The 27,679-nt window shown below is 43.8% G+C and overlaps 2 long non-coding RNA genes across 2 annotated transcripts in view; one reads left to right on the plus strand and one right to left on the minus strand.

Moving 5' to 3' along the window:
* Window positions 1-27,679, minus strand: part of LOC307120648 — a 224,442-nt gene that overhangs the window by 126,123 nt on the left and 70,640 nt on the right. The gene's annotated exons all lie outside the window — the stretch shown is intronic.
* On the plus strand, window positions 10,299-26,889 carry LOC307120627. Its single transcript, XR_013815829.1, has 7 exons — window positions 10,299-10,362; window positions 10,974-11,069; window positions 11,251-11,284; window positions 24,937-25,118; window positions 25,221-25,262; window positions 25,907-25,941; window positions 26,150-26,889. It is a non-coding gene; the product is annotated as an uncharacterized lncRNA (long non-coding RNA).

Below are 27,679 nucleotides of genomic sequence, written 5' to 3' on the forward strand. Positions count from 1 at the left end.
AGAATGTAGTCATCCAAGGCCTATTATATTTTAAATTATCAAAAATTTTGACTACAATTTTAAATAAAATGCTCTTCTTATTTAGTTGAAAATTGTACTTATCTAGTAAATGCATCTTGATTTAAGAATGTTTAAATATTTAGACTAGAAACAAGACAAAATGACTAAGAGCATTTTTTTTCTACATTTTTTGCACTATTTTTATGTTTTTAAAAGTAGTCTCATGCTAATTTTTTTAATAATAAATAATTAAAATTAAGATACAATTTATACAAAACAAAATTCGCTTTAAAGAAAGCAATTCACTTTCTACAAAACAAAACAAAAAATCACTTTCTACAAAACAAAACTCCAGAATCATTTCTGACAAACTTTGATGGAAAGCAAGCAGTTAAGAGGTGTGTGCACCCGTGTCTGTGCAAAAAAAAAAAAAAAAAGTATGGGCACGGACACATCTACTGTGTGTGTATTGTCTCTCGAGGGAGCCGCCTGCAGCAAATGTGAAAAGCTGCCGCTTATGATTTTACACTCATGACTCACTCCCGTGTCTGTTGAGGCAGCACGGTCGATCAAATCATGGGGCTCGCAGATGGGTTTGTCAAGGGAACCTGAGAGTGCTGAGGCATCTTCTTCTTCCCCGTCTGACAGTTCCATTGTTCTCCCTTCCCGAGTGAAAGCCCGCGCTGCGGCTTCTTCCCCCGGGGTGGAGGACCTGATGCGTGAGCTGTCTGATTCTGAGGAATTAGACGTGCTCAGTATCGAGGCTCGCCACTTCCTAATGCAAGATTCAATCTCGCGTTGCCAAGGCAGCGCTTGGTTACAGGTCTGCTATTAAAGTGATACACGCGATACGGTAAGAATGCATGTGATACTGTAGGGTGCGAGGCATGCAGTCAGCTCCTGAGGGTGCTGGCTGTTTTCATTAGGAAATATCTGGACGCGTACAGCCGTGCGCCTTTCGGGTGTTTCAGCCTCGCACCTGTTTGGCTTTCTTCTCGAGGGATGAAAGCCAATTGTATTACAACGGCTTGAATCACGTTGCTGAGCCAACGTGTGGTTTACGAGTCTGTATAAATACTTATTAAAACAGTATCATCTGGTGATTATGGCTGCATTTAATTCTGAGGAATTAAATGAAATATGTTCTGACTTTGAGGAGTTAGATATTTTTATTCAACCTATCATTCAGACCAGGTTGCACGTGTGGGTGATTTTGGTGGCATTTAATTCTGAGGAATTAAATGGCATGTTATCTGACTTTGATAAGTTAGATATTTTAAATCAGCCTGTCATCCAAGCGTGTTTCACCTGTCTGGATATTCATCTCCCGCCCCCTCTCCCGGGGAGGAGCGATCGAGCTCGCCTCCCTAGTGGAACTTTAGGGAATCGATGCTGTGCTCCCGCCGTCTTGTACGCTTCGGGCCACCGATTTCCTGCGAACGCACGCTGCTCCATCCGCCTCTAGAAAGATCTGCGGCTGGCAGCAAATGCGTCCGCGCAATGAGAATCATTCTCGGCTGCTCCCTGCCAGTCAGCCGCTTCAGGGGGTCATGAATGAGGCTCAGTGGGTACCCGAGACCCACTGAGTCTCTAGAGGCTGGTTTCCTTAGTAGAATATCTCGGTGCATGGTCATGCCTTCGGAATATATCTGCTTGGGCCCTGCGTACCGTGGGCAAAGGGGTGCAGACTGCAGTTCAGTTTTCCACCACCAGGGTTCAACGGTGTGGTCTGGACTGTGGTGTCCCCAGCCCAGCAGCAGGTTATGGAACAGGAAGTTCGCTCCCTGCTGGTGAAGGAGGCCATAGACTGTGTCTCTCCGACAGACAGGGAGTCAGGCTTTTACAGCCTCTACTTCATTGTTCCTAAATATGATGGGGAGTTGCGTTCCTTAATGGATCTGGGGTACTTGAACCGTTCTCTGAGGGGATTCGGGTTCAAGATGCTCATTATCCCAGCCATCGTGAGTCAGATCCAGTTCGAGGACTGGTTCGTCACGATAGATCTAAGGACGCATATTTCCACATCTCCATCCTTCCTGCCCACTGGAAGTTCCTGAGGTTCGCTTTCGGGGGCGAAGCGTTCCAGTATCGGGTTCTTCCCTTTGGCCTAGCTTTCTCCCCTCGCACCTTTATCAAGTGCATGGATGCAGCACTGGGCATCCGTGTGCTGATTTACATCGATAACTGGCTGATATTAGTCCAGTCGCAAGAGATGGCGAGACGGCATTGAGATGTCGTCCTGTCTCATATAAGGTGCTTGGGGCTGAGACTGGACACGGAAAGAGCGTGTTGACGCCCTCCCAGAGGACTATGTTCCTGGGAGTCGTATGCAACCACGATGCGGGCCCGAATGTTCCCTGCACGTGTTGAGTCCATACGGGCGGAAGTGTCGGCGATAAGCTAGGCCACAGCAGCACTGTGAAGCAGTCCCGGTGACTGCAGGGTCTCATGGCAGCAGCGTCCAATGTAAACCTGTTTGACCTTCTATACATGAGACCCCTCCAGTGGTGGCTGAGGACCAGGAGGTTTTCCTCGAGAGGGAATCCGTTTTGTATGATCAGGGTAACGCGTATGTGTCCTCGTTCCCTCGTCATAATGGAAGAATACTTGGTTTCTGTCCTAGGGTCCAGTGTTGGGAGCGTCATGTTGTAGGAAGGTTGTTTCAACAGATGTCTCCCTCACTGGTTGGGGTGCGGTCATGGAAGGCCGGTTCACGAGAGGTCTATGGGAGACCCAGCTTTCTTCGTGGCATATCACTTGCCTGGAAATGCTGGCGGTCTACAAAGCTCTGAGGAGCTTTTTCCCGGACCTCCGCGGCCACCATGTCCTGATACGTTCCGACAATATGTCCGTGGTATTGTATCGGAACCACCAGGGGGGTCTGAGGTCATGCCCTCTGTGCGAGTTGGCCCACCAGATCCTCCTGTGGTCCCAGGGGAGACTGTCGTCCCTCAGGACGATGTATGTCCCAGGGGACCATAACAAGGGAGCAGATGTCCTGTCGAGGCATGGACTGAGGCACGGGGAGTGGCGACTCCACCCCGAGGTGGTGGAGGCCATGTGTGAAAGGTTTGGCCCAGTGGAAGTGGATCTGTTCACATCTCGAGAGACATCCCACTGCCCACTGTGGTTCTCCCTCAGGCATCAAGCCCCGCTGGGGTTGGACGCTATGACTCAGACGTGGCAGAGGCTGCGTCTGTATGCATTTCCCCCGATCATTCTGCTCCCGGGTGTTCTGGAGCGGGTCCGCCGGGAGGGCATCAGCCTTTTCTTAGTAGCACCCCGGTGGCTGACCCGAGTATGGTTCTCCGACATCATGGCTCTTCTAGATGGCCTTCCATGGAAGGTCCCTCTGAGGAGGGATCTGTTGTCTCAGGCAGGGGGCTCAATTTTTCACCCCCGGCCGGAGCTGTGGAACCTTTGGGTCTGGCCCCTGAGGGGGCTCGTTACCTAGAGGAGGGCCTGTCAGCCGGTGTTGTCGAGACCTTACTCAGCTCCAGGGCACCTTCCACGAGGAAGTTGTAAAGCCTGAAGAGGAATAATTTTTCCACTTGGTGTAGAGAACGGGAGTTGAACCCAGTCAACTGCCCTGTTGTGGCAGTGCTGGAGTTCCTCCAGGATCGTTTCTCTGCCGGTCTAACCCTGTCCACTCTTAAGGTGTATGTGGCTGCCATTGGTGCTTTCCACTCACCAGTAGATGATGGGCCTCTGGGTAGACATCATCTGGTTGTACTGTTCCTCCATGGGGCTAGGAGGATGAGGCCTGCGGCTTGTTCCAGGGTCCCAGCCTGGGACCTGGCAGTGGTGCTCGAAGGGCTGGTTGAGGCCACCTTCGAGCTGAGGAGAGTGGGGGATCTTCAGGCCTTGGCGCCTGGAGTTTGCCCCTGGCGGGGTGAAAGCCATCTTATATCCCAGGCCAGGCTATGTGCCCAATGTGCCATCCAGTGGGATGCGGTCAGTGGTCCTTCAGGCTTTCCATCCTCCACCTCACGTGACGGCAGAGGAAGCTAGACTTCACCGGCTCTGCCTGGTCAGGGCATTGAGGATTTATCTGGAGAAGTCTGTTCAGTGGAGGAGATCGGACCAGTTTTTGGTGTGTTTTGGCTTGGCGTGCTCAGTTGGGGACACAACATTTTTCAACTAAACATCGAAATAAATCTAATTAATAATCTAAATTAACCATATAAACTAAATTACTGATCTAATTATTGATCTAAAGCCCACACTGTCACTGTATGATAATTTAAATGAACTGATAACATCAGCGTTTTCTCCAGAATGGCTATACAGCTGAATAAAATTATGCTGCATTATTTTCCTGTTTAACACTGTAAAGCTGCTTTGAAACAATCTACATTGTTAAAAGCTCTATATAAATAAAGTTGACTTGACTTGACTTGACTTATCCAAGAAAGGGCTGCCTGCTTCTAGGCAGACAATCATTAATTGGATTGTCCAGGCTATAGCCATGGCTTATCGGTTGAGCGGTTTGCCTTCACCCATAGCCGTGAGGGCTCACTCCACGAGGGGCGTTGCCTCCTCTGTGGCCCTCCTTTCTGGTGCCTCGCTGCTTGAGATCTGTGAGGCGGCGGGGTGGGCCACCCCACACACCTTCATCAGATTTTACAGTCTGGATCTCCCTGCGACGCCTGGCTCCAGGGTGCCCGCGTCCTAGGTTGTGCTTGGTTTCCCAGTTTCACACTAGGACAGGCATGGTTCGGTGTGGCCTAGTGGGTATTCATTCCCAAAGTGTCTTGGACGAACTATACCTTAGGAGGTTGCTTAAGGTATACTTTCTTAAGTGCGTCAGTACCAGGTGCTGTCCATGGTGGCGGTGCTGAATTACTTTATCAATGGCTCAAAAATTGATTATTCAGTCTATGCAGGGGTTGATTAACTGCGTTATGTGAGAAAGCACTGTTCTTTATAATATAAGCACAGTTGAAATATCATTTATCAGGACTCTTGTGATCTTATAAACACAATCCAAATTATTTTATTTATCATTGCCATAGTTTGACCAAACTCCCCTCCACAATCATTCCCTTTAAATATACTCCATAATGGTGTGCCAGCTGATATACCTTTGGATAATATAATTAAAAAGCTAACAACCGTCAGTGTAATGTCAATTATTTGCATTAAATTAGCAGAATTATATTCGTACAGTAATGAAACAGTGGTGGCCACTATTGGAATGATCTGTCAATAGTGATAAGGTTGAGCACAGCTAAGAGTGCTCCAGACCAACCTTACGAAAGAATGACTTACAGAAGACAGAGCTACTTAACTAAGAACATTTCAGGAAACACGTATTAACGGTAAGGTACACCTTAAGGTATAACTTAAGAACAACGTAGTGTTTAGAAGGTTTCGGGAAATCCAGCCAAGATTCAGAGCGATGATCAAACACAGGTGGAGTTGATCGAGTCCATCAATACACCAAAGCTTCACAGTCCTAATAGTCGGCATTTTATTCAGTAACTTAGGCAGTTTAGATTTTTTTGCTGTTTAATATTGATGTTGTTAACTGTTGACTGTTTTATGGTGCAAGCTGTAACACCTTCTACCTTATTTTGATTATTCTCAGGTAAAGTAAGTCAAATCTGCTTTAACTCATAAGCATTCAAATTCTCAGACTTACTCTCTAGGAGCAGAAGACTACTCTGTGGTTTTGAGCAGCTCAAGACTAGAAGCTCAAGACTAGAAGATGCTTTCTGGCAGGTGTGTTGCTTGGTTATATATATCTTTAAGTTTATTTAATACAAGTGAATTACCATCTAACACCGGAGAGGCTGTCCCAAGGATCCAGCGTCTACTGTACTTTTCGCACTTCAGTCTTTTATAGACTTCTTCTGCATTCCACATTCCTGAGATGTTGTGAGTGGAAACCCCCTCAAAACTTGTCTATATAAAGCCCATCTCCTCTTTGGCTTTCTTCTCAGGATCTTCTCCTTTTCTGCCGTCCTCGTCTTCTCCATCAACTTCTCATCCGGAGGTAACATTCTTCTTGTATTGCTTCTACATCGATGCTCTTTAATACAGGTTTACTTTTCCTCTCTACTCTATACAATATACCTTGACAATACATGTTTCTTTAGTATGTGATTAACAGTGTTGGGCACGTTACTTTAAAAAAGTAATTAGTTATAGTTACTAGTTACTTCTTACAAATAGTAACTGAGTTAGTAACTGAGTTACATCATTATAAAAGTAACTAATTACCAGGGAAAGTAACTAATGTGTTACTTTTTTTTTCTTCAAATGTTCAAATATGTCAAATAACTTGGATGCCCCCAATATTAAATATGTTAAATGAATGAATTGGATACTAAATAGAATCAATTATTATTATAAAACATTGTACATTAATGTGCACTATTGTAATGTTGCTGTGGGACAATGTGAGAGACACCTATCAAATTCAATATATTATTGTAAATATTATCAGTAGACCTACTATAGTGTACATATTGTGTAAATATTATCAGTAGACCTACTATAGTGTAAATATTGTGTAAATAGTATCAGTACTTCTTTACTACTCCTCTGGTAGTGGAGCTCAAGTTATATCACCTGGGTTTTTAGCCACTAATGTTGGTGCTGTGATGACGTGAGGCTTTATTAGATTAGAAATAGAATTACTAGCCACCGACGTAGATAGACTCTTTCTTCCTGGGCATAAGCTGCACGTTACATAAACATATCTTACCTTTCACCTCAACGAGGGAAAAGTAGCGTTTATACTTTCAGTTTGCGAAAGCTACCTTTGAAGTCGTTGGACTGCCATCGCTGACTGTGCATATGCGTGTGCGTCATAGGTGTGTGTGTGTGTGTGTGTGTGTGTGTGAACTCAACCTATCAACCTCAACCTTGTCTCCCACCCACCAATCATCATGAGTGATGTGTACCACCTAACCCAACCCCCAACACGCATGGCTGGCGCGCACACACACGCGCGCGTTGCCGGTCCGACTGACAGAGAGCCTGTTCGGATGAAAACCGCTTCAGTGAGCTCAATTATAGTAACGCCGCATTTTTTTCCTCAGTAACGCTAACGGCGTTGTAACGGAAGAAACAGTAATTCGTTTGATTACTCGTTACTGAAAAAAGTAATTCCGTTAGTAACGCCGTTTATCTATAACGCCGTTATTCCCAACACTGGTGATTAAATAGTTATCTTAATAAAAGTACAGTCTTGGTGTCTTTTTACTCAATAAACCACTTTCTTTATAAAACACTGAATACAGTTGTGGTGTCTTTTTTAACCTAAAAACACAGAACAAAATAACACAATTGCATATTTTACTCAACATGACGATTGCGACCCCCCCCCCCCCACACACACACACTCCCACCATATAACAGTGAAAACATGGGAAGCCAACCCGATCTCACGGCAATTCGTACATATTTTACAAGATGGCTAATTTGTATGAATTTGTACGTTGTTGCTCAGTCGTACATAGTTACCCAATTCGTATGAATGACCTACGCCTAATCCCACCACTAAACCTACCCATCACTTTGGTTTAGACAAATTGTACAAATTCATACAAGTGAGGTCGTAAGAATTTTTGCACAAATTAGCCACCTCGTAAAAATAAGTATGAATTGGTAGTGAGATAGCGTTGGGAAAGCCGGAAATTTACATCAATGGCAGGGATACAAATTTCCGTCAATGGTGGGGAAAGAGTTAAATGTTATAATGTTATTTTTTTATTTAATATTTGTTGATTATGAAAAGTGCACAGCATGAGTAAGAAAGGACACATCATAAGATGCACGAGAACTAGAGTGCGTCTTATAACCAAAACTCTACTACTTGCCTCACAGACATAACCTATATATAGCTTGACATGTATACTTTTAAACAGAACAATTCAAAATGAAAAGAAATAGGCTATCCGTATGACATGTGCATTTCTCTCTATAGATGCATTCACTGCAGAGATGGCAAGTCGTCAACTTCATCTTTGCAGCTGACAATGACACAGAAATCACTAGTTTATTAATAAATAATTAAAATGTCTCCTTGCTATTTTTGACATTCATAATCATTACTTTTGCCGGTTCTTTGTGGCAAGCTTTGTGCGTGCGCGTGAGTGCGGAATAGGCTAATATATTACATAAACGCTCATTATGGTTTAGAATTCTCTCCAGTATATATACTGTATATATAATTAAATTAATAAAAGTGCTTAGTCGACGAATGGCTTAAATGAACAACTACTAGTCCAGTAGAAAAAACTTTAGTCTGGGGCAGTCCTACATATTTCACATATTTTTTGAACCAGCATATCACAAAGGGCATTCTGGGTTGAGCGAGTGAATCTTAATAGGTCAGTATAATTAAACTGCAGACAAAGATTTTGGAGAGCTAAGTTGGCTTGTATGTTCGGGCCGGTAGGGCCCAACCTCATAGTCTTTCATAGGGCCCAAAATAGCTGGTGGCGCCCCTGACTGCAAATAAAATTAGTTTCACTTGAGTTTTAATTTATTGCATGGCATTTTTAAAGTAACTTACTGTAAAGTAGATTACAGTAAATAACTGAACAATTAACAGTAAATGATTGGCAACAGTGTTGCCAGTATGTTACTGTAAAAAAGCCTGGTAAGGTCTAACAGTGTGTGTGTCACTGTTAGAATTTGAACAGATTAATAAACAGAATAAAGAAGACAGCAAAGGTTCAAAGGTCCATGCTTAAACATATTATACTGCGTCAAAACAGCTCTGAAAGCTTTCAATTTCAGGATCCAATGTAAATCATTCACCAAGGGCCAAATGAGAGTTAAAATTGAGTTATTATAATGAACAGCAAAATAATTTGTTTAAATCAAACTGTAAGAATGAAAATCAGACTCTCACAGATGGAATTAAGGCAATACAATGTGATATTTTACTATAGAAAACAATCTCCTAATAAACTTTTTCTCAGTGAAAAATGTATCATATTTTAGTCAAGTCAAGTCAACTTTATTTATATAGCGCTTTTACATTTACATTTACATTACATTTAGACATTTAGCAGACACTTTTATCCAAAGCGACTTACAAATGAGGGCAATAGAAGCAACTAGAGCAGTCAAGGGCAACAGTATGCAAGTGCTGTAACAAGTCTCAGTTAATCTAGCACAGAACACACAGGACAGAATTTATTTATTTTTTATTTTTTATATAAATAAATGAGACAGACAGACAATGAACAGAATGATAAGTGCTATTCTTGATTGGTCAGATGCTGCTGGAAGAGATGTGTCTTTAGATGTTTTTTGAAAATGGCTACAGACTCGGCCGCACGAATTGAGATAGGCAGGTCATTCCACCAGGTGGGAACGGCCCAGGAAAAGCTCCGTGAGAGCGATTTCATGCCTCTCTGGTATGGCACCACAAGGCGTCGTTCACTGGCAGAACGTATGTTCCTGGAGGGTTTGTAAGTCTGAACAAGCGAGTTTAGGTATATTGGTGCAGAGCCAGTGGTTGCCTTCAAGGCGAGCACCAGTGCCTTGAATTTGATGCGAGCAGCTATTGGCAGCCAGTGCAGACTGATGAAGAGAGGCGTTACGTGTGCTCTCTTCGGCTCGTTAAAGACCACCCTCGCCGCTGCAGTCTGGATCAGTTGCAAGGGTTTGATAGTGCATGCCGGAAGGCCCGCTAGAAGAGCATTACAGTAGTCCAGTCTGGAGAGAACAAGAGCTTGGACCAGTAGTTGTGTGGCATGTTCTGATAGGAAGGGTCTAATCTTCCTAATGTTGAATAGTGCAAATCTGCAGGACCGGGTTGTTGTGGTCAGAGAATTTTAGCTGATCATCAATCACAACCCCAAGGTTCCTGGCTGTCCTGGACAGAGTTATGGTTGATGAGCCTAGCTGAATGGAGAGATTGTGATGCAGTGCTGGGTTAGCTGAGATCACAAGCAGTTCTGTCTTTGCAAACAATCTCCTAACAAACCTTTTCTCAGTGAAAAATGTATCATATTTTAGTCAAGTCAACTTTATTTATATAGCGCTTTTAACAATGTAGATTTGTTAGCATAAGGATTTTTAAGCGTAAGGATGCCTTCAAGTTTGTTTGTTTTTTAATCAAAACTCCATGTGCTGAAATATTTGTGCAAAATAGACAATAAATGAAGAACAAAATAAAATGAAACGTTTATGACCTGTAATGGCCAGTGTATCAAAAATTAGTTCATTGCTGAACTGCATAGGATGACCATAAAAGATGATAAAAAAAAAGTTTATTATTAACCAACTGCACTCTCTCCCTTGACACACTCACACAAACTGAAAAACAAAGTGAGTTCAGGGACATTTGCCTTGTGGTTTCTGAGAAACAAGTCGATACTCGATATTAAGCATAAGGTAAGCCATGTTTGCTTTGTGGGAAAATAAATAAAAAAAAATTGTCATAATCCATATCTTTTTCTCTTGTTCTTTTTCATGGGTTGGAGGCAAATCTTTTTTCTTTGTGCAGTATACAGTATATGCACAGCTGTATCCTGAGTGAATTAATTTTTGATTTGATCTCGCTCTGTCATTAATCAAACCCTTTTGAATCAGTGAAACTTTAGATACTATAATGAGCATTTTGAGGAAGCAGGGCATAATTTTTCAGAGATGCAGAAACTATTTGCAGCTGTCCAGTGTTAAGTGATAGACCATTTTCTTTTCTCCTGAGAAAATTAAGTCAAGAGAAAATAAAAAATAATGCACAAACTCCTAAGCCTTTAAAGTGTGCTTATTTGTTAATAGTATTTTTAAATTGTTACTGTTATTATTATTATTTACTTTTTCCTGTTGTATATGAGAAAATTCTATATGTAAATGTTACATTACAGTATTTTTCATGTTTTTTCCCCCATCAAAATGGACAATGATTAGTTAATTATTAATGTATTTAAAATTATTGCTAATAAATTAAGGGGCCTCAAGAAATATTACATACATTTATTAGAGTAAAACTTTTCTTCTAGAGATGAATGCGTTACGTCACCTTCGCAATGTCTTTTGCGGCAGTAAGGACAGCCCTGCTTCAGATCACAGTGCTGAACAACCTCCCACAGTGAACCGTGAGTTAATCAATTATGAGAAACAGTCATTTGTATTCAACAAATAATCCTCCGAAATCACAATTTGATGTCCCAAATAATACAATAATATTCTTAATCTAACGTATAGACAAATTCAACCACAGTTATGATCCGTTTTTTTTTTATTATTATTATTATTACAATCTTGTTTCAAATGCAGGTGATAGGAATCAAGAAAAGGAGACATTTAAAAGGTAAAGTTTTCTTCCTCAATTTAATTTTGTTTAGTTGTTTAGGTCTTTACATACAATGTAAAGTCATGTAGGGGAGAGTGGGGCACAACCTAACGCTTTTTGACTTTCTCAGTTTGTGTAAATCCACTTGGGGTTCAGACTGTTTATTTTTTCCCACATTAATTTCACACGTCTAGTACAATTATGTACTAGTTATGTACAATTATGTACAATTATGTGGTTTTGTTTCATTAATACAGTTTATACTTTTTTCTTGATTTAGCCTGAAAGAATGGAAGTGAAATGTGACAACATGCCCCGTAGGTGGGGTACATTATAATGACCATATGACAGATTAAAATGTTATCTGACATAACCAAAATATACAAGACAAACTGATATAATTTGTAAATAAAATACAATTATTAACTTTTTCATATAAAATATTGGCATTCTTTAATAATTAAAAATAAACACATTTTTCAGTTTGTCAACAAACACACCTCAAAACATATACAGTATAGTAAAAAACAAAATAATAATTAATCATTTCTGAACATTGACTCCCAGTAATTATTCACCTTTTCTCATGGCTTCTCAATATAATTCGTAAAGATATAGAATATGATATCATATTTCTAATAGGGGCTCATTGTAACGCAGTGTGACAACATGCCCTGCCTGCTCAACTGGGATTAAAATCAGAGATAAAAAAATTAACTTAAATAAGAAATGTACTTTTTGCTTTGGTTAAATAAAATCTCAGTGATATCGTCCAAAGATTTTTTAAATTGTGGTGCAATATTTTCTCTAAATAGTGTTGATATGGCAACTAGTAAATACACTATGTGTGGAAAGTGTTAAAGGTCCCATTCCGCATGATCCCATTGTTCAAACTTTAGTTAGTGTGTAATGTTGCTGTTAGAGCATAAATAATACCTGTAAAATTATAAAGCTCAAAGTTCAATGCCAAGCGAGATATTTTATTTAACAGAAGTTCCCTTTCAAAGCCTACAGCGAACGGCTGGCTTGGACTACATCCTGGTACTTCCTTCTTTAATTACGTCAGTAGAGCAGTAGAACAGACTAACCTCCGCCCACAAAGAAACGCGAAAAAGGGGGCGCGGTCTTGTTGCTGTCCCACGTGGAGAAGCGGACGGTCGCGTGGAGAAAAGGAACTGTTGCGTTGAGTGTGTTTATCGCCATGTCGTCGAGACGCTGTTATTTTCATCCAGGAGTCAAATCACCTTTGTTTGGCTTTCCCAGGGACGCTGTAGAGATTATTGAACGCATACATCTCTACGTTAAGAGGCGTGACCTTTCCAACATGCGCTAAGCTGCTGTCGAATCACAACACAGGAACTGCTGGCACGTGCGCTAAGCTGTGGTCGAATTACAACACGGTAAGCGCTGGCACAATCAGAACTCGTTACGTATTTCTGAAGGAGGGACTTTATAGAACAGGGAAATCACCAGCCGTTTTTAGGACAGTGGAAACAGCGGTACACAGATAAGTACATTGTGTGAAAAATACTGTGTTTTTTTACACGCGAAACATGAACACATGTTATATTGCACACTGTAAACACAATCAAAGCTTCAAAAAAACACGAAGAACGGGACCTTTAAACCATACGTGTTACAACCCAGCCATTTTTGTCCTCAGTTTCCATGTTGACCCCACATAGGTTAGCCCAGAAATGAACACTGCTCAGAGTGCACACTACAGGCAGTTTATGTAAATTAGATAATGAAGTGATTGAACCCATCTGGGCCCCACATGGCTGTGCTAGCTGGTAACAAACCCTACTTTAGGTTGTGCCCTGCTCACCCCTACATTAAAGCCCCATCCACGCGAAGCCAGAGCTTTCCCTATCCGATATTGTTTTCCCCTTGTTTCAAGAAATATACACACGAGAGCACTGAAACCGACTCAAAACGATGTAGTACACATGCCAGACCAGTGTGTGGCGCTGTAATTCTGCCACAGAAACACACTAAAAACGGAGAAGAAGAGTTGTGGCTAGAAGAGGTACAGCAATAGAGACAGAGCATATTTAGGCCACGCCCACACCGGGGGGGGGGAAACAATCCAACGCTCTCCATTGACTTTGCATTGCGGGAGGCTGCCTTATTGTCATTTCGGACTTATAACAAAGAACAGAACAATGTATAAAAGCTGATATGTGACAAGGTGTACAGCAAACAAGCTAAAAAACACAGAAATAAGTTTTTATAAGCTGTCGACCCAAAAAAACGAGCATTTAAGAAGATAAAAGTGGATACAGGCAATACGAAGTGACGCTTCAGCAGGATGAATGGGTAAATTTTGGGATCCTGACACTCAGTATGTCTCAGTATGTGTATGTGTGCAGTAAACATTTTGTCACTGTTAAGTCAAATATCCAAATGTCCGTTTTATATATGATATTTCCTGTCGTTGATTACATTCCCCTCTAGTCGCCGTAGTTCTCAGTGTAATATGACCTGTAGCGCTGTCTCAATGGCCTGAATCCACTTTTTTGTCCTTAAACGCTCGTTTTTTGGGTCAACAGCTTATAAAAACGTCTGGGTTTTTGCCTCTGGGTTTTGTTTAGCTTGTTTGCCGTTCACTTTGTCACATATCAGCTTTTATACATTGTTCAGTTTTTTGTAATAAGTCCGAAATGACAAGGAGGCAGCCTCCCGCAATGCAAAGTCAATGGAGACGGTTTGATTGTTTTCCCCCCCGGTGGGCGTGGTCTTCAGATTATGACACGTGTCGCTCTGTCTCTATGGTAGGAAGTGAGGTAAAATCTCACAATAAAATAACAATAAATAAAAACACCTACCCAAACCCTAAACTTACCCTTACAATAATGCAAATACAGTAATTCAATGATGCAATATTGATGTGCGCATGCCCAGTGCCCGTAGTTGTATCCTTCCTAGTCTTTCCTGTGCGGGACGTGGTGAGATGACATCACGTTTCACAAAATATAAGGATTGGCTGTACACACGAAAACACAAGCATTTTCAGATTTATCCGCTCTGGGACCCGGTTTCAAAAAATATTGGTTTCATGCTCCCAAAACGCTGGATCCGTGTGGACGAAACGTTGATACAGAACAACATTTGTACGTTTGCACGACAGTGGGCAGTCTGACAGGAGCAGTAATGGGGGCAACTGGAGGAATCGCAACCATAGTGGGTCTGTGCTTAACCCCATTCACATTTGGTGCTTCTTTAGTGATCGCAGGAGTAGGTGCTGGCATTGCAGCAACTGGAGGTGTAACAGGTGCAGCAAGTAACATTGCTGGCAGCATCAAGCAGAAAAACCTCCGTGGAACTATTGAGAAGATCACAGGTGATTTCCAGGAAAAAATCAAACCAATGACTGAGCAGCTGAATACAATTTCTACAAAGACAGACAAGTTTCAGGGGAAGCAGTTGATTGTTTTAGGCTTAAGTTCAGCTTTATTGGTTTCAGATGTTGTACTTGACATGGCTCAAATTGGGAAAGTAGCTGCACAAGCTGCCAAAGGTCTTCGTGTCGCAGCAGCAGCCACTGGCATACTCACGGCTCTGATGATTGGTCTTGATATCTTTTGTATTGTTCAAGATTCAAAAGAGATATATCAAATGAATCAATCAGCAGACAAAAGAAAAGCGGAAGATATGACATCAGAAACTTTGAAGTTTATTCAGACACTGAGAAAAACAGCCGATGAATACCAGACAATTGTGGATGACATTAAAAGTGCCATAAATGAGATTAACAAATGGTTGCACAATGTGGATGTAGCACAAGCTAAGGAAGACAAGGAAGCTGAAGATAAAGAAGAGTCCAAGACAACACACTGCTTAATCCAACTATGTACATGCTGGAGATGCAGGTGTACACATTGCCAAACAAACAACTGAGGGCTTACATGAGATGCTAATCAACAAAACTGGTGTGAAACTAAATTAGAAATCATGGAAACAAACTAGCAATGAGAACGCAGGCAAACAGGAACATTACAAAGATTAGTACCTTTACACTTTTGTTCCTTAGGGTACCACCTTAGGTGTTAGGTGTAAGGCAGGGGTTTTCTGGTCCTCCAGAAGGTTCTAAGGGGTCCCCAGAAAATTTCAGAGAATAAAAAGCCAAAGCAAAAATAGATAAAGTCTACCAAACATTTCTTGCCGTGTTTGCTTTGTATCTTTCTCACTATAGTCCCCTTTATCTCGCTCACTGAAGTTGTAAGGCAGTTTTCTTAACACAGTACGTAAGCTGCTTACATACAATTATTGTGAAAGTTGCTTATACAAATACATTTTAATAGAAAATATTCTTATTCAGGTTTATACATCCAACATTAAGTATAGCCAATTTAAGTTTGGAAACAATATGGTGTATTTATAATGTCACACTTACTATTTATCTAACAGTTTTTTTTTTTTTTTTTCATTAAAAAATGCATCATATTTGAGGGTCCTTGGCATCATAAAGTTTGAAAACCCCTGGTGTAAAGGAAGTGTCAACAGCGTTATAAATTATAAACTACAGAAATTAATTACAGATGTAATTATATGCAGGTTTTTTTTTTAATGTAAGTACAATGTAAAATCATGTATGTACACAATAAGTCCATTGTATCAAATGATTAATTGAAATGTTAGTACATTGAAGTTAAGGCCACCTAATATAAAGTGGGTCCACACATTGTATTTAGAAAATGTTTATATTGTTATTTGTTTTTGAGTATATATTCTATTGCATTCACGATTGTATAGAGCCATTTGAAATAAAAATGGCAAAGTAAATCTAAGAAAACCGGATTCCAGACTGTTTAGGTTTATAACCTTGTTGAAACAAGCGGATTTATATATCTTTACTCACTGATTCTGCATACTTACTCCTAAAACAAGAATTGTATAGGATTATTCACAACTGATTAGTCCTCAACGTTTTCTGGTATTTTTTATTTATTTATTTGTAAAACCCAACAAGTTAAGCTAACTCATTTAATTTGAGGACACCCATTACCTCAATTCAATTAATAAAAAATAAAAAAAATAGTTATGAGTACTGAACTTACCACTAAAACAAGGATATTTCTTAATATACAATTAAACTTTACACTGCATTCAAATACTTTATATAGCTGAAACTTCACTGTATTGAGTAAAACAGCTGAAATGACAAACTTTAAATCAACTCTTGCAGTTACTGCTAGCTCACAACAGCACACACAAAGTCAAAGCCTGTAAACTCATTACATTTGAGGACACTGATCACCTACATTTTTTTTTTTAAGTAAAAAAAAAAAAACTTTAATTTGAGAAACCAATAATTATGAGCAATGTTCCCTCTAATAGCAAAACTTTTCTCTATTGGGCGGACATTTTGGTCACCTGAGCAAAAACATCCTTTATACCAGACCTGTACAGCATACGTAAACACACACAAAAGTGGTTTCATCATCCAGTTATAACTTTTAACTTTAATGTGCCATTTCTATTTTATTTAACCCTTGATGTTAATTAGTGATTATATATACACTCACCTAAATGATTATTAGGAACACCTGTTCAATTTCTCATTAATGCAATTTAAAAAAAACTTTATTTATCCAGGTAAACTGTTTGAGAACCACTTCTCATTTACAAACATGACCAATTATCTAATCAACCAATCACATGGCAGTTGCTTCAATGCATTTAGGGGTGTGGTCCTGGATTTAAGCAATTTTGAGCGTGGCATGGTTGTTGGTGCCAGACGGGCCGGTCTGAGAATTTCACAATCTGCTCAGTTACTTGGATTTTCACGCACAACCATTTCTAGGGTTTACAAAGAATGGTGTGAAAGGGAAAAACATCCAGTATGCGGCAGTCCTGTGGGCGAAAATGCCTTGTTGATGCTAGAGGTCAGAGGAGAATGGGCCGACTGATTCAAGCTGATAGAAGAGCAACTTTGACTGAAATAACCACTCGTTACAACCGAGGTCTGTAGCAAAGCATTTGTGAAGCCACAACACGCACAACCTTGAGGCGGATGGGCTACAACAGCAGAAGACCCCACCGGGTACCACTCATCTCCACTACAAATAGAAAAAAGAGGCTACAATTTGCACGAGCTCACCAAAATTGGACAGTTGAAGACTGGAAAAATTTTGCCTGGTCTGATGAGTCTGGATTTCTATTGAGACATTCAGATGGTAGAGTCAGAATTTGGCGTAAACAGAATGAGAACATGGATCCATCATGCCTTGTTACCACTGTGCAGGCTGGTGGTGGTGGTGTAATGGTGTGGGGGATGTTTTCTTGGCACACTTTAGGCCCCTTAGTGCCAATTGGGCATGGTTTAAATGCCACGGCCTACCTGAGCATTGTTTCTGACCATGTCCATCTCTTTATGACCACCATGTCCCCATCCTCTGATGGCTACTTCCAGCAGGATAATGCACCATGTCACAAAGCTCCAATCATTTCAAATTGGTTTCTTGAACATGACAATGAGTTCACTGTACTAAAATGGCCCCCACAGTCACCAGATCTCAACCCAATAGAGCATCTTTGGGATGTGGTGGAACAGGAGCTTCGTGCCCTGGATGTGCATCCCACAAATCTCCATCAACTGCAAGATGCTATCCTATCAATATGGGCCAACATTTCTAAAGAATGCTTTCAGCACCTTGTTGAATCAATGCCACGTAGAATTAAGGCAGTTCTGAAGGCGAAAGGGGGTCAAACACAGTATTAGTGTGTGTTCCTAATAATCCTTTAGGTGAGTGTATATATATATATATATATATATATATATATATATATATATATATATATATATATATATATATATATATATACATATATATACATATATATATATACATATATATACATATATACATATATATATACATATATACATATATATATATATATATATATATACATATATATACATATATATATATATATATATATATATATATATATATATATATATATATACATATACATATATATACATATATATATATATATATATATACAAACATAACTCACTGCCGCTCACACATGACATCATTCTCTTTCTATGAAACCTGTAAACCGCATTCACCGGTTCTGACCCTATATATAGCGATACTAACTCTATTACTCTAACTCTAAGAGCACAATTATTACTCATTTAAACAACAATCAAATGGATTTTTCTGCACATTTCACATCTGCGTCTGTCGTCTGTGCAGCATTTATTCTTTCTGGCCGTGGGAACATTGTTTATTAGTACTCTGAACTTATTGCAGTTGAGTTCACTAAAAGAATATATACATGGCATTCAAGAAATTAAAGGGTTAGTTCTCCCAAAAATGAAAAGAATGTCATTTATTCCTCACCCTCATGCTGTTCCACACCCATAAGACTGAATAGTGAATGAGGATATAGGGTGTGATTCAGAACACAGCCTCTGAGTGTCTACTTTGAGCACTGCTAACTCAGTATATTCCTGTAGGCAATTTTATCGAAAACAACAAATATTACCCAGACTACATTTTTATGGTATATTACTGTTTTCCTGAAAAATAGTACGTAACTGTCAGAATTTGGCTATTGTCTCGTTTGTTTTGTTTTGTTTACAGCAAGGTTTAAATATGTACTATCAACTTCAAACCCCAAGTCTTCATGGCCAACATGTTTTTTGTTGTGCCCCGTTTCTCCCATGATGCAGAATTCAGATTACCAAAAAAACAAATAGGCTTTCTACTGAATCCAGATCCAAAGCTGAAATCAGCTATTTTGGATGGACTTGCTGAAGAAATGGTCAAATTCATTGATGCAGAATTCAATGAAGTGGCTGAAGCTCTTATAAAAGTCATCCTTGTCTTAAGGCAATACACTCATGGTACCTCACACTAGAGGTGGTTCCCTTTTGAAAGGGAACTCGCGCTGCGTCAGCTTCGACGCTACGGGGAACGCCTCCAGCGTGACTGGTGCCTGAAATCACATTGAATCACGTCAATCCTATTGACCGGCGACAGCCTATGATGTCATCAAGGTGCGACCAGGAAGTATATAAGGGAGCCTTGCCAACATGACAGTATCTCTTCGTCTTCAGGGACTGTTTTGCCTGTCTTCACGTGAAACGTCTACAAAGAGGATAGTGAATGTGTACCAGGTAGCTTTCGCTTTGGATACACACACACTTTGCTTTTACTGTCTGGGAGAAGAGCATGCACGGGAGGTTCGCGAACCTCTTGTGGAAAGTTTTGCGAGCGTTTTCCTCTGGAACGCTCTGCTCTCGTCTGGACCTCTTCTCGAGGGGAGAGGTTTCAGCATCTGGGAACGACCCTGCTCGAGCTGAGGCTGAGCGGCGTCTAAACATAAGCATGTGGTTCCTAGATGGATCTGGCTCGTCGCTTGGAGACAGACGTGGTTCTCGAGGACGATCCAGATCGCGAGAGGCGGACTTCGGAGGAGGAAAAATAGGATTTATGTGTCTCCTCCTCGTCTGCTGCTCTTCCACGCTAGCAGAGGATGGGTGAGTCAGTTTAAGATGCTGAAGCTTCTCAAACCATCCTGTCCCATGTACGGGGAGTTGCTAGAGGTCATGGAATGCGCTGCGGGTAGACTGCAGCTGCCTTGGCGGCGCGTAGGAGAGAGGCTGAGCGTCCAAACAGTTCGGACGATCGGTTTCTCTCCGCCCATGACCTCCCAACTCCTAGCTGATTGACAAGCGGCGTACATGTCAATGGGTCACGCTGCAGCGGCTTCGCACACCACAGCGGTGTTGCAGGCTTACTGGGCGGACCTGTTGAGGGACCTCGATCAGGGGGAGGGACCCCCTGAGGCGGTAGTCGAGTCGCGCCGGACCGCGGTTTTTCACTCTCCGGGAGAGACATCTGTGGTTTAACCGTTTGGGCATCGGTGAGAAAAAGAAGTCCTTTCTCCTTGATGCCCCGGTTTCGCCATCTGAACTTTTCGGCACCTCCGTGGAGGTGGGAAAGTTCGGAGAGGTGGAGGCGCGCTCGGCGGCATTCAGAACATGCATCCCGCTGAGGTCCGGGACCGCGCCCAGGCAGTCTGGTGTCCCCGGCCCGTCCCAGTCTGAGGGCTGGAGACGGGAATAGCGAGCCAGCGTCGCCTCTCGAGCGCCCCCAGCGGAGGACTGGGGTGCAGGGGAGGCGGGACACCCGCAACAGGAAGAGGAAGGAAGCCGGGGCTGGTAACCGGAACCAGCGCAGGCAGCGGACTCCACCCCCCCGAGGAGCGCGGAGATGAACGCTGCCTTTTTTCCCTTCCTCTGGTTTTCCCCCGGGCGCTTTACATCAGGCCGGTGGACCTTTGATGAGCAGAAAATGTGAGACTCTGCCGGCCCGCCTGGCTTGTTTTTGTTGAGAGCGCCCCCCTCAGGGTGGCGGGCGGATACTAGCCCTATGGCTGGCTTGAAGCACCGCGAGGAGCGATTGGTGAGTCCCCCTCTATGAGGGCGAAACATTTTCAAAACTATGTTTTTCAGAACTCTTATACCTTCGCTCGCCTGAGAGGTTTTTTTTGGGAAAATTTGGATCGCCGCTGGATCTTCGCAGGGCCTGCAGCTCAACTGCAGCTAACGCACAAGCTGTAGTGAGATCTGCGCCCAGCCCTGCGGGGCTTTGGGAGAAAGGGTTTTTGGGGCCTCATTGTGTAAATATTAGAGGTGATAATATTTCTTTCCCGGGCCCTGAGTAGATCTAGTGCAGACTTATGTCGCACCACTTGGCCTAGGCTTTGTCAAGGATGGGGGAGTTCCTTTCTAATGAAGTCGTTCGCCCCTGGCCTGTCTTCTGTGATAGAACATGGCGTTGTTTATGCATCCTTGTTTCAGCCTCCTCTTGTTACAGAGTTGTCCGGCCAAGGCCCGCCCCCTTCTCTGCGTTCTGGGGTCACGTGTAATGCAGACGAGGTGTTGCAGGAGACAGCGACTTTGCCAGTGGTCGTGGGGTGGAATTAAGCGTCTTTCGCCGGTTTGCGACTAGACTTTATCTGCTGTTTCCGCCTTTCGGAGCTTGGTGTCCGCCATCTGCTGGCGGCCCCCGGCCTCCTCCTGGAGGACGGTTCGGCCGGCGGATTTCATATTTCTGTGATATTTTCCCTTGCTTTATGTCTCTGCTCCACCTCCTTTAGGGCCCGGGTCGAGCTGAACATCGGATAATCCTTCTGTCTGTACGGTTCTGGTCGGATGCTCCCCTGAGGCCCGAGCATTGCCAATGGCTGACGCCCTAGCACTTATGTTTGCCGCTGCATGGAAAGTAGGCAGCCGCCCCTATGCAGGTGACGTAAGTTGTACTCCCCTCGCTTTAGAGGGTCTTTGTTTAAGCACTTCCGCTGAGTACACTGCTGTTGGCAATGTGATTAGGTCCATGTTTGTAGGCACTGCCCGAGAGACTGCGCCGTCCTGGGGGCCCTAGGACACGGCGAAGCAGTTGTACCTAGCTGCCTCTGGGATGGAGCCAGCCCCAGGTGTGGGCATAGGAGCCAGCTGGCTGTGAGCGGCCAGCTTGGGCGGTCTGGGCAGTAGGACTTCAAGACAGGTAGTAGGCGTTAACCGGCCTCCTTGCAGGAAAGTCCCGACACCATGGCCCACGAGTGGGCCTCGGAGGCTCTTCTCCACTGGTGTCGACGTCAGCAGTGACCCGTCATTTGGCCCTGGGGATGAGTCCCCAGGTGTTAACTGGATTTCCAGGCCTTCATCAGCAGCAGACAGCTGCCGTCAGCCCAGGTAGCAGCAGCCAGCCTTCTTAAAGTCTCGGCAGGATCCTTGGAATCTGCAGACCCCCTATTCGGGGGATAGGTCATGCCAGGCCTCCCTGAGGGGTAGGCTCCCGGTCTGGGTTACTTTCGCTCAGGAGCTAGGCCCTGTTCGGCCTCCCTGAGAGCCTGCTGTGGTCAGCAGGCGCTGCCTGGTCTCCCCCGAGGGGGCACCATAGGCATTAAGTCCCTCGACGGCTGGTACGAGCAGCTAAATAGGTGGTAGGCCCTACCGGGCCTCCCTATGGGCCTGCTATGGGGAAAGCAGGCTCACTCGACATCCTCTGCGGATGGCGTTCCTGGGCCCCAGTCACTGGATGGCTAGCATGAGTGCTAGTGGGTAGTAGGCCTCATCCGGCCTCCCTGAGTGACCTCCCTGGAGGCAAACTCCCGGTGCCCAGCCACTGTGGCGGTGAGCATGAAGTGCTATGAGTAGCACGTTCTGCTATCCGGTGGTAGGCACGGATGGCCTCCCTGACAACGAGCTCACGGTTCCCGGTCGCTGTGGCAATGAGCGTGAAGTGCTACGAGTAGCACGTTCTGCTTTCAGTTGGTAGGCACGGTCGCCTCCCTGAGGGCGAGCTCCCGGTTCCCAGTCGCTGTGGTAATGAGCGTGAAGTGCTACGAGTAGCACGTTCTGCTTTCAGTTGGTAGGCATGATTGCCTCCCTGGAAGCGAGCTCCCGATCCTCAGGCGCTGAGAAAGCGGGTGAGACGGTTAGCGAAGCGCTACGGACGGCATGTTCTGCTACTAGGTGGAGGCATTGCGCCTCCCTGGAATCGTTCCCTGGTCCCCAGTTTCGGTAACGGAGCGTAGCATGGGCTGCTATCAGGCAAAGCTGCACGGGCTTCCCTGAGGGGATTCGCTTGGAGTAGTAGGCCCACGTGGCCTCCTCTGAGGGCACGCTCTGGTCTCGTGATTTTCTGGAGGGGTCCAGTCACTGAGCAGAGGCCGGCTCCCCGGCCGCTGTGGTGAGCGTAAAGTGCCGTGAGCGGCACGTTCTGCTGTCAGACGGTAGGCATGGTACCTCCCTGAGAGCGAGCTCCCGGTCCCCGGTCGCTGTGGTGAGCATGAAGTGCTACGAGTAGCACGTTCAGCTAGGCTGTGAGTGCCCGATATCTTTGCAGTTGGTAGGCCTGCTTGGCCTCCCTGATGAAGCGAGTCCCTGGTCTTCCCAGCTACCTCGAGGGCTAGCACGACTGCGATCAGGTATCAGGCCCGTTTGGCCTTCCTGAGGACGAGCGCTGCTGTTGGATGCGCAAGCGGTCTATACAGGTTACCAGGTGGAGGCCTCTCTCGGCCTCCCTGGGGGACGAGTTCCCCAGGCGGGAACACACAACTGGCTTTATGCTGACAGCTAGTGGCCACCCGCTATCAGGCGCCGGTCTCTGGCCGTTTGCGAGACCTGAAGGCGGTGTTCTTACCCTAGCACGACGAGGTGTCACTGAGGCTATGCGGTCCCGACAGGACGGGACCTTCATAGTATGCCTACGGCATGGTTGCCTACCGGGCAGGCTTATGAGCTCCTCTCAAGTGAGGGTCTGTTGTGAGCTTACAGCCTCCTGGCGCTGATCTATTGGTGGTAGGTCCCGAGGGGCCCCTCCCGATATATACAGCCTATAAGGCCTGTGGCCTCCTAAGCACGTTTTAAAATAAGTGCTTGGTAGATCCGAGGATCGAGCGGCTTGACTCCCCTCGCTAGTAAGGGTTTGAAAGCACTTCGCTGAGCGCTGCTCTCCGGGATAACCCGTCTCTGAGGTCTGGCTAGTCGGTGGACTGCCTTTCTTGCAGCACCCTAGCGGGATGTCTCTTCGGAGGCGAGTACCAGAGGCTCTGTACTGTACAGACAGGGTTGACAGTATTACGTGTCCCATAGCAGACTGGGTCACCAGGTCAGGTCTCCCTGGTGGCATTCGGTGAAAACCTCCCGAATAGTGACTGGCATAGGGTTCCCTCGTAGTTCCTTTGCCACGCTCCCTTAAAGGAACCCCTTCTAAGTCGAATGGGTTGGTTCCAGGCCTTTGAGCAAGACCTGGGGAGGAACTCATGTGTGTGAAGGTTTCCTTCTCAGGTGATAAGCTTGGGCTTTGACCATAGGGAGCGCTGTCACTGACAGCCTAACGTAACCAGAAGGGGAGTGGTTCAGGCATTTCAGCAGAATTTGCTTGTCTTGACAGTTGTCACTGCCAGTGGGCATGCACTCCCGTCGGCATGGCGGCGTGGGTATATCGTTCCCCGTAGCGTCGAAGCTGATGCAGCGCGAGTTCCCTTTCGAAAGGGAACGTCTCAGGTTACGAATGTAACCATTGTTCCCTGAGAACAGGGAACGAGACGCTGCGTCGCTTTGCCATGCCGCAGGGCCTGCCTGCCGAAATACTTATATACTTCCTGGTCGCACCTTGATGACATCATAGGCTGTCGCCGGTCAATAGGATTGACGTGATTCAATGTGATTTCCGGCACCAGTCACGCTGGAGGCGTTCCCCGTAGCGTCGAAGCTGACGCAGCGTCTCGTTCCCTGTTCTCAGGGAACAATGGTTACATTCGTAACCTGAGACGTTTTCAAACCTGTCCTGGAGGCACCCCAGCCCTGCACATTGTGTCTGCCTTATCAGACACACCCAATTGAGTTCTAGCAGTCTCTACTCACGAGCTGATGAGTTGAATCAGGTGTGATAAATGAGGGAGACACACAAAATGTGCTGGGCTGGTGTGCCTCCAGGACAGGTTTGAAAACCACTGCACTAGACAATGCATTGTCCACTTGTACATAACATTTTTGCAGTAGTGCACTCTGTATTTATGGTAATACATTATTTAACCATATGATTTGCACATATTGCTAAGCAGTTTAGTGGAACAACAACTGGAATTTTTGCATACTTTAAATGTGTGGCGTTTTTGTCTTTGTGTTTTAGGTTTGTGCTGAATTCAGGTTTAACAAGTTTGTTGTACCCATGAAAATGAAAGTGTTCTAGAAAGGTGTAAATACAGTATGCGTACACGTCTCCTGTTGTTTAAGAATGCAAAACTCCCTTTTTTGTATTCACACGCTTCATAACTTGCTTGGTATATCAACTGACAGAGTTTGTAAGTTGATGTGAGTACTGTATATTTTTTCATTGTAACTAAAAATGTATATTTGATCATAATTTTTCTTGGTATTCTTTTTCTCATATCATGTCATGTTTATTTACACCAGTGATTTAATCTACAGCCTAACAGAACAGGTGTATCACCGCAGGTACAAAGCGTTTTACAGATGTTTTTCTGAATTAATACCCAGTTAGCAAGCCACCATCGAAACAACGATTTTTTAAAATGTAATCCAAAAATCAATTGTAATGGCATTGAATCAGTTTTACAATGTGATGATGGTTCAACATCATGAAACACAAGAACTACAACTAAAGCCACACAGCCTGAAATCAACTGAAGATAAAAGAAGACCTTACATCTCTGAAGATCTCATCAGAGGATTAAACAACTCCACAAACAACATTACCAGCTTCACACATTACTGACCAGACTGACTTTCTGTCAGACGACTACAGAAGCTCTTATTGAGAATTAACACAACAGAGGATGATGTTTTATTGAAAATGTTTTATTTTGCAAGCATGACGTTGAACAATCATTACATTGTAACAGTGATTCAATGCCATTACGATTGATTTTTGGATGAAATTTCAAAACATTTTCAACATTAGTTGTGGATGTGGATTCAATGCAGTTAAAATTGACACATTGACATTTATTTAATGTTACTTTTATTGCTTGCTATCTGGGATAGGTTATTCCATGTTGTCCTTCTGCCTCACAGGCTGCACTGCAAATCATTTTTTTTTTATAAAAAATGGTTTAATGACAGTATTATTTTTATTACAGTGGCCAACATCAACAGCAGTGAAGGATAATGGGGGGTATGTTAAATTATCACCTATGGTCACTGAATATTGTAAATATATGTGTAAACGTAAAATGTTGTATCATATTAGTGAAAGCTACCCAAAAATGCCTGAGTGATCCAGATTATTGTTTAATAATTGAAACAAGTTTTAAAAATATGACATTTTTAGAAATGTATAATGACAGACTTTATAAATTCTAATAAGCATCTTCTTCCAATAGCCAATTTGTCACGCAAGACTGTAGGAGCGCTGACAGGGGCGGTGACTGGTGGCTGTCTGGCCATTTTAGTACTGGGAACCTCAGTTGTGATTCTTGTAAGCCAAGACATTCCCTCACTGATGCAAACAGTCATGGATGCTGCACTAAGTAAAGGGAAGGAAGGAGTAACAATGGCTGCGGGCGGAGGGGTTACAGGAGCAGCGACAGCCGGAGCAGCAGCGGCAGTTGGGAATGTAGCGGCAGGTGTCGTTCTCGGAGCGCCGTTTGTTGGAGCGGTTGGAGGAAGTATCATTGGATGGGAAGCAGCTGAAGATGCTGATTCAATGAATACCGCAATGAGAAGAGCAATAGATAGCAACTTTGAGTTAGCAAAACATGTGATCGAGAATGTACACCAGTTTGTTGATGTTGCTTGTAAAGGTAAAACAATGACAAATGAGTATAAAAGAAAGTAAAGATTTAACATTAGAATTATGAAAGTGGATCTGCACCAATAGCATGTAACTGTAGTTTTTTGGATGACATTTTCTTCCATTTTTCCTCCATTTTCTTCCACCACAGATAGGGGATTTCATCTTTATTTTTTATTTCCTTTTAATTCCTATTATAACTGTTATACTATATATATATTTTTTTTTCTCCACTTATGACTATTTTAACTTAATTTCTATGTAAAGCACTTTGAATTGCCACTGTGTATGAAATATGCTATACAAATAAACTTGCCTTGCCTTGCCTTGCCTAGTTCCCTTTCGTTCAGTTACTACGACGTACGTTAGTGACTAACGAATGGGGGTTTCGCTTAGAAGCCAATCATCTTCGAGAATTTAACAGCGCCCAATGGCGTGCCAATGCCATGGGCATGCGGAATTTGCATGCGTAACTCCGCCCCACTGTGTGGGTATATAAGGAAGTACGCTGGCAACATTGCATTATGTTTCTACTTTGGAGCCAAGAGCATCTCTTCACTCCTACAAGCCTGAATTCTGAAGTCTTCTCTTCAGTCTTCGAGACCAGCGGTTCTCCAGGGTGTTGGTGTGACGGCGCGTTCCAGCGATCTCATGCTGCCTGCCTGCTGATCTGTGCAGTGATCTGCAACAGCTGTGTGTGTGTTTCCCTGGGCGCTTCGGCACTCTGCAGAGCTTTCCTCTCACAAAAAGAGCTTGCGCGTGGCACGTCTTTTTCAAGACGGTTCGCCCGTGCACTTCCGGGTGCGATCGATCTCTGTTGCTGTCTATGGGCACATTCACTGCTCGATGTGTTTGGGCTTCAGCACGTTCGGGCAGTGTTTGTGGATGCGTCATGTTCCCACTGCGGGAACGTGACCATCGCGATGTCGCGGTCGAGACTCAGTGATCTCCGTGAGGAGAGAGAGTCCCCTCTGCCACACCCCAATCTACCGTCTCCGAGAGAGGTGGTACTTTGGCTGGTGGCCAGGGTGACCTGAGGGCGGTGCCGTGGTATTAAGAACCCCAACGATCATTCCTCGGGCCACGCCCCCTCTCGCACATTGCTTAAACCCGCGAGTGT

The sequence above is a fragment of the Gobio gobio genome (assembly GCF_949357685.1).
Source record: "Gobio gobio genome assembly, chromosome: 2".
NCBI classification, from domain to species: Eukaryota; Metazoa; Chordata; class Actinopteri; order Cypriniformes; family Gobionidae; genus Gobio; species Gobio gobio.